This window comes from Rhipicephalus microplus, unplaced genomic scaffold (assembly GCF_043290135.1).
Source record: "Rhipicephalus microplus isolate Deutch F79 unplaced genomic scaffold, USDA_Rmic scaffold_905, whole genome shotgun sequence".
In the NCBI taxonomy this organism is placed as follows: Eukaryota; Metazoa; Arthropoda; class Arachnida; order Ixodida; family Ixodidae; genus Rhipicephalus; species Rhipicephalus microplus.
In genome coordinates this window covers 17,501-25,063 of record NW_027465458.1, presented here as the reverse complement: position 1 = coordinate 25,063, position 7,563 = coordinate 17,501, and the positions used below count along the sequence as shown (strand labels likewise).

At 59.8% G+C, this 7,563-nt stretch overlaps 2 non-coding genes across 2 annotated transcripts; both read left to right on the top strand.

Moving 5' to 3' along the window:
• Positions 1-2,788: 2,788 nt before the first annotated feature.
• Positions 2,789-4,603, top strand: LOC142795840 (small subunit ribosomal RNA). Its single transcript, XR_012893348.1, has one exon. It is a non-coding gene; the product is annotated as a small subunit ribosomal RNA (ribosomal RNA).
• Positions 4,604-6,322: 1,719 nt separating this feature from the next.
• Positions 6,323-6,475, top strand: LOC142795838 (5.8S ribosomal RNA). Its single transcript, XR_012893346.1, has one exon. It is a non-coding gene; the product is annotated as a 5.8S ribosomal RNA (ribosomal RNA).
• The last annotated feature ends 1,088 nt before the right edge of the window (positions 6,476-7,563 follow it).

Here is a 7,563-nt window from a genome sequence, read left to right as displayed (position 1 = left end):
CGGGTAACCCAGGTCGCAATGGGAGCCGCGCACGAAAGCGGCGTCGCGAGACGCGTTCGCGGTCGCTAGTCGCACGAGCTCGGCAACCGCGTCAGCCGGCGCGGAGTTCGGGATGCCGACGGCTAAGTGGGTACCGCTGCTCGGATGTTCGCCGTTTTTGGCCGAGTGAGTGCTGGCACTCCGGCGAAGCGAAACGGGGCCGATTCGGGCACGATATCGGCGTATTTCGACGTGCTCGCCGGCGACCGTCGCACGAGTACGGCAAAGCGCGTCTGCCGGGGCGAGGTTTGCGATGCCGACGAAAAAGTGGGAAGCGCCGCTCGGATCTTCGCCGTTTTTGCAGGAGTGAGTGGCGGCCCTCCTGCGAGACCAAGAAGCATCGACTCGCGCACGATATCGGTGTCTTTCGACGTGCCCGCCGGCCACCGCCGCACGAGTACGGCAAACCGCGTATGCCGGGGCGGGGTTGGCGACGCCGACGCAAAAGTGGGAACCGCCACTAGGATGTTCGCCGTTTTTGGCAGAGTGAGTGCTGGCACTCCGGCGAAGCGAAAGAGCGCGAATGCGCCCACGAAAGTGGCGTGTTTGGACGTGCTTGACGACGACCACCGCAGGAAAACGAAAAACCACGTCAGCCGGGGCGAGCGACCCATGGCGGTCTGGGTGCTTATCGCTGCTATTATAGGGGCACCCCGGCAGACGCAAAAAAAAAAAAAATTTTTTTCGACATTCTTTCTTGCTCGTCGACCTCGGGTGACCCAGGTCGCAGTGGGAGCCGCGCACGAAAGCGGCGTCGCGAGACGGCTTCGCGGTCGCTAGTCGCACGAGCTCGGCAACCGCGTCTGCCGGGGCGGAGTTCGGGACGCCGACGGCTAAGTGGGAACCGCCGCTCGGATGTTCGCCGTTTGTGGCCGAGTGAGTGCTGGCACTCCGGCGAAGCCAAACGGGGCCGATTCCGGCACGATATCGGCGTCTTTCTACGTGCTCGCCGGCGACCGTCGCACGAGTACGGCAAAGTGCGTCTGCCGGGGCGGGGTTTGCGACGCGTACGCAATAGTGAGAACCGTCGCTCGGATGTTCGTCGTCTTTCGCCGAGCCAGTGCTGGCACTCCGGCGAAGCCGAACGGAGCCGATTCGGGCACGATATCGGCGTCTTTCCACGTGCTCGCCGGCGACCGTCGCACGAGTACGGTAAACCGCGTCAGCCGGGGCGGAGTTCGGGACGCCGATGCGAAAGTGGGAAGCGCCGCTCGGATCTTCGCCGTTTTTGGAGGAGTCAGTGGCGGCACTCCGGTGAAGCCAAGGTGCGCCAATTCGCGCACGATATCGGCGTCTTTCGACGTGCCCGCCGGCCACCGTCGCACGAGTACGGCAAACCTCGTCTGCCGGGGCGGGGTTTGCGACGCCGACGCAAAAGTGGGAACCGCCGCTCGGATGTTCGCCGTTTTTGGCAGAGTGAGTGCTGGCACTCCGGCGAAGCGAAAGAGCGTGAATGCGCCCACGAAAGTAGCGTATTTGGACGTGCTTGACGGCGACCGCCGCAGGAGTACGAAAAACCACGTCAGCCGGGGCGAGCGACCCACGGCGGTCTGGGTGCTTATCGCTGCTATTATAGGGGCACCCCGGCAGACGCAGAAAGAAAAAAAAAAAAAATGGGGACATGGCGTGCGTCACCGTGCGGCTTCGCAGCGTTGCCGAAGTCGCCGAGCCCTTCGACTGAGCCGAACGGCGGACAGGGAACGTTGGTCGGCCGTTCTAACCTGTCGGTGCCACGCCGAGACGTCGTTAAGGAAAACCGCGTCGTGGGCCTCTACGACGCCGTCGAGTCGTTGTACGTTTGGTGTCCAGCGTGTCGGCGGCGAGTAGCGGACACGTCGTTCACGACTTCGGTCTTTCGCAGTCGACGCGAACTTGCGGAGAGTCGTGGTGCCTCACGTTTTCGGCAGAAACCGCGGCGGAATTTTCCCGTGCGTGCGCGCACGACCTCGGTGCTGTGCCGTCAGCGTAGTGTTGCACAAACTCGTGGCCTACCCAAGGTGCGGTACGTTTGCGGCCGTATCCTCGGTGGGAATTTCGTGAGTAGGGTCGCAAATTCTACGACCTCGGCGGGTTTGAGAGCGACGTAGACTTGTGGCACGCTCAACGTGCCACACGTTTCGGGGCACACCCGCGGTGAAATTTTCTCGAGTACGCTCGTATTAGTGCCCAAGGAGGTCTGGGTACTTATCGCTGCTATTATGTGGGGGTTCTCGTGAGCGGCGTACGCGAAAGCGACCGGGTGTCTGATATGCGGCGGGCTTCGGCCTCGTCAAGCGTGTCCTCGGGTCTGCTCCAGGGGAATCCACGGCAGTCGTCTGCAGCCTCATCCGCTTGATGCGTTAGGGGCTGGTTGTCGGACGGTGCCGTTTTACCACGATATCGAGGTGTGTTCCGTGTCGTCCTCGGGCGATTCAGATGCGAAAGCGCCGAAGACGCGGGCGTGACCCGTCGTCTGGCGGCTTTGCAGTCTCGGCTCCGTTGCTAGTTCCGGCCGGTCCACCGACAGTGCAGCGGGCTTGGGCAACCCGCACGGCGCGACCGAGTCGATGCAACGAAAAAGAGCGAGCATGAACGTGCTTCTTGCCGCACGGCTCCCACTCGTCTTTCGGGAAGGTTGTGCCGTAGCGAGCTCGAACGCCGTCATCTCGGAGTGCAAAATAAGCGTGTTGGGGCGCCTGAAGGTGGCCTCCGCCGCACACAGACTGCGTCCGGCCCGCCGAAGGCGAGGACGGACGCGCAGTCGAACGATTACCTGGTTGATCCTGCCAGTAATCATATGCTTGTCTCAAAGATTAAGCCATGCATGTCTAAGTACATGCCGAAATAAGGCGAAACCGCGAATGGCTCATTAAATCAGTTATGGTTCCTTAGATCGTTTCTTCCTACTTGGATAACTGTGGCAATTCTAGAGCTAATACATGCAGTGAGCCTGGAGCCCTTTGGGTAACGGGTGCTTTTATTAGACCAAGATCGATCGGGTTTCGGCCCGTATTGTGTGGTGACTCTGGATAACTTTGTGCTGATCGCATGGCCACGAGCCGGCGACGTTTCTTTCAAGTGTCTGCCTTATCAACTTTCGATGGTAGGTTACTTGCTTACCATGGTTGTTACGGGTAACGGAGAATCAGGGTTCGATTCCGGAGAGGGAGCCTGAGAAACGGCTACCACATCCAAGGAAGGCAGCAGGCGCGCAAATTACCCACTCCCGGCACGGGGAGGTAGTGACGAAAAATAACAATACGGGACTCTTTTGAGGCCCCGTAATTGAAATGAGTACACTCTAAATCCTTTAACGAGGATCAATTGGAGGGCAAGTCTGGTGCCAGCAGCCGCGGTAATTCCAGCTCCAATAGCGTATACTAAAGCTGCTGCGGTTAAAAAGCTCGTAGTTGGATCTCAGTTCCAGACGAGTAGTGCATCTACCCGATGCGACGGCTCGGACTGAACATCATGCCGGTTCTTTCTTGGTGCACTTCATTGTGTGCCTCGAGATGGCCGGTGCTTTTACTTTGAAAAAATTAGAGTGCTCAACGCAGGCGAGTCGCCTGAATAAACTTGCATGGAATAATAGAACAAGACCTCGTTTCTGTTCTGTTGGTTTTTGGAATACGAGGTAATGATTAAGAGGGACGGACGGGGGCATTCGTATTGCGGCGCTAGAGGTGAAATTCTTGGACCGTCGCAAGACGAACTACTGCGAAAGCATTTGCCAAGAATGTTTTCATTGATCAAGAACGAAAGTCAGAGGTTCGAAGGCGATCAGATACCGCCCTAGTTCTGACCATAAACGATGCCAACCAGCGATCCGCCTGAGTTACTCAAATGACTCGGCGGGCAGCTTCCGGGAAACCAAAGTATTTGGGTTCCGGGGGAAGTATGGTTGCAAAGCTGAAACTTAAAGGAATTGACGGAAGGGCACCACCAGGAGTGGAGCCTGCGGCTTAATTTGACTCAACACGGGAAAACTTACCCGGCCCGGACACTGGGAGGATTGACAGATTGAGAGCTCTTTCTTGATTCGGTGGATGGTGGTGCATGGCCGTTCTTAGTTGGTGGAGCGATTTGTCTGGTTAATTCCGATAACGAACGAGACTCTAGCCTATTAAATAGGTGCGGGGTTCCCAGCACCTTACAACCTTCTTAGAGGGACAAGCGGCTCCTAGCCGCACGAAACAGAGCAATAACAGGTCTGTGATGCCCTTAGATGTCCGGGGCCGCACGCGCGCTACACTGAAGGAAGCAGCGTGTCTTTATCCCTGTCTGAAAAGACTGGGTAACCCGTGGAACTTCTTTCGTGATTGGGATAGGGGCTTGCAATTGTTCCCCTTGAACGAGGAATTCCCAGTAAGCGCGAGTCATAAGCTCGCGTTGATTACGTCCCTGCCCTTTGTACACACCGCCCGTCGCTACTACCGATTGAATGATTTAGTGAGGTCTTCGGACCGATGTCCGGCGCGGCCTTTCGGTTGCGCCGGTCTGTTGGAAAGATGACCAAACTTGATCATTTAGAGGAAGTAAAAGTCGTAACAAGGTTTCCGTAGGTGAACCTGCGGAAGGATCATTAACGGATTGTGAAGGGTGAGCGCCTCAGCTGCGTCTGCGCCCGACACTTTCTGCCGCTGACCCCGTTTGGACGCGGGGTCGGCTTTTCCCCACGGGGCTGCCTGAATGTGGAGCGGCACCCCGTGACAAATTGTTGCGCCCAGCGGACGCCAACACCGCGACCTTGGACGGTCGGCCAGGTGGCGGACGCGGGTACAAACGGCGCAACGCACTCATAGGTCGGCTTTCGACCCGCCACTGCACCGTGGCTCGAAGCGCTCGAAATGCGCGACCCGACCGCTGCGGGACCGCCTAGTACTGTAAACAGGAGCGGCGGAGCGCGAACGGCGAGTCGTGGTTACGTCGGTAGAAGGCGAGGCTGCGCGTTCCCGAAACGCCAGCCGAGTGCCCTCCCGACCGTTCGAGCGTGCAAGAACGAGACCCGACAATCGCGCGGCGACTGCCAAGTACGAGAGGAACGGCACAAGCGTCGGCGGTCGGTCAAGGAACTGGCGATGTGACGGGTCCGCTGTGCACCAGTGCATACCGTCCCGCCGTCCGCGGCAAGCGCCTCCGCGTCCTCGGGTGACGGAGGCTGCCGGTCGGTTCTTGCAGGCGAGGGATCTCGCTGGCACCGGTTCGCGTTGACGCGCGGCCGGTCATGGCACGGCGATGCGACGGCCGAGGTGCGCAGTACTCGATGGAGGAACCGCACGCTCCGATGACCGTCCCGCCCTCCGCGGCGTATGCGTACCGACCGTAATGGTTGCAGCAGCGCCGGCCGGCTTTTGAATTCGCCACACGAAACACGGTGCGAGATCGCGGTTAGGGGAGCGTCGACGTTGCCAGGCGTTTTGCTTGCTGCCGAGGGAAAGGCGGCACGGCCACGTCGCGCTCGTCGCGATTAGCGGGTCTGCGCGCTTTGGGAAGGTGCCGCAACGACTTGCCGAAAGAGGAAGCACGGAAGAACGAGGGACTTGGACGTCCCGACAATTGAACGCACTTGCGGCCAGGCCCTTGCTGGCTTCGTTCTTCCGCCTCGAGTAGGCTCGTACGCGGCTCCGGCGCCGAAAGTGGTCCTTGGCACCGACTTCGGTGGACGTGGGAAGTGCCGCGCAAGTACGGCGCGCCTGGCTCCACCTGTTGGCTAAAGTAGGCAGCCGGATCGGCATTTTGGTGTGCGGTGGCAAACCGTGGATGCGAAAAAAGCTTGTGCGATTTCGTGGAACAAAAAGCGGGGGTCCCCCTTTTTATGCGGAGGAGACCGACCCGCCTGCCGTGGTGAACCGCGACGCCACGGTAAAAACGGGAGAGGCTTGTCGATGGGACCGTGCATCCCGCGCTCCACGGAGGCCGGGAGGCGGCCGCCCGAGGAAATGTGTAGCCGTCGAGGCCCGCATCTGCGTGCACTCTTATCCAAATGGGTGTACCGCAGGCATTTTCTGGTTAGGCGGGCCAATGAGAGCGAGCACACAACGATACCTACGGGTCCGGCTTGGAGAACCGGCTTCGACGCCTCCCGAGTATTTATAGAGGGGTGGACCACGAAAGCACTCGCAAGTAGCGAAAGCGAAACGCCGTCCGAAACACACCGTTTGCTCGATTTGCGGCAGCCGAAAAAGGCGCGGCAGAGTTTTGGAGTCCAAGCGTGCGCTGAAAAGCGCCCTTCTTGGCCACTGTTTGGCCGAGTGCCAGAAACGTTTGGTTTTGACTGTACGGAATTGAACAAACACTTTTTCACGACTCTAAGCGGTGGATCACTCGGTTCTCGGGTCGATGAAGAACGCAGCCAGCTGCGAGACTTGGTGTGAATTGCAGGACACACTGAGCACTGATTCTTTGAACGCACATTGCGGCCTTGGGTCTTCCCTTGGCTTCGTCTGTCTGAGGGTCGGATCACATATCAAGAGAGCCTTCGGCGCACAAGGGAACGTGAGCCGTCGACTCGTTTTGACCGCGTCGGCAACACGGACAGCACGCTGAACACCTCACAGCGAGCGCCAACAGCGGCCACTCAAGGGCGAGACGGTGGCGACCGTCGTGCCAGAGCCCAACCGAAACGGGGGCGACCGACTGCATTGAGGATGTGGCACCTCGTTGAGACCGCCGCAGGACTTCGAGTCGGAAGGAAGCCTGCAGGGAAAGTGCGGTCGAGGTTGCGTACTCCTCTCTGCGACCGGGCGCGCAAGAGCTGCGAGAGCCACGGACGCGCAACTTTAACGCACGGTAAACACGAGGAGCGAAAGCCGGCCAGCAAAGCTTCTCCAGCCGTGCGCAAAGTGCGCGAGATCGCAGCCTTGCGTTGCGCTTGTTGCCCTCGAAGTAAGCAGGGTGTCCCGTAGACCGGGCGCTCGAACACGCTGCGGGGCCGTGCCTCCTCCAGGCTTTGCCGCGCGAACAGGGAACGTTCGCGCGCAAAGCGCAGGGAGGTGAGGAGGCTGCGCCCGACGTTTGCGGTTCGCTGCGTACGCGGTTGATGCGGAGAGCACGGCGCGACGACTTGCCGCGAAGCGGAAAAAGTCTCCCGCACGAGTTGGCGAAACGTTGGCGAAGCTTAAGGCGTTCTCGTCGTAGTCCGCCGTCGGTCTAAGTGCTTCGCAGTTCCCGTCCCGTTCAAAAAACTGGGCCACTCCAGTTGGGGCGGGGGCGACGCTACACGAGACGATGCCTCTCGCCAGGCTGCGTGGCTGCCCTTGCGGCGGCGGCGACTGGCCTCGGCGGTGTTTGGGCTTTCGACACGGTCGTTTATCACGCAACTGCTCGGACGACGCACGCGCGCAGCGGAATGCCGCTTGCCAGCCTTGTGAAGATGTGACCCTGTACAGGGTTGCGGGCGCACTTGGTAGGGCGTCGTACTCGGTTCGCGATGGGTTTACGAACGTGTCCCGTCACTTCCACGTCACACCGGTTGTGCGCCGCACGCGTGCAGCGGGGAAGCCGATTGCCAGCCTTGTGAAGAAGTGGCCCTGTACAGGGTTGCGG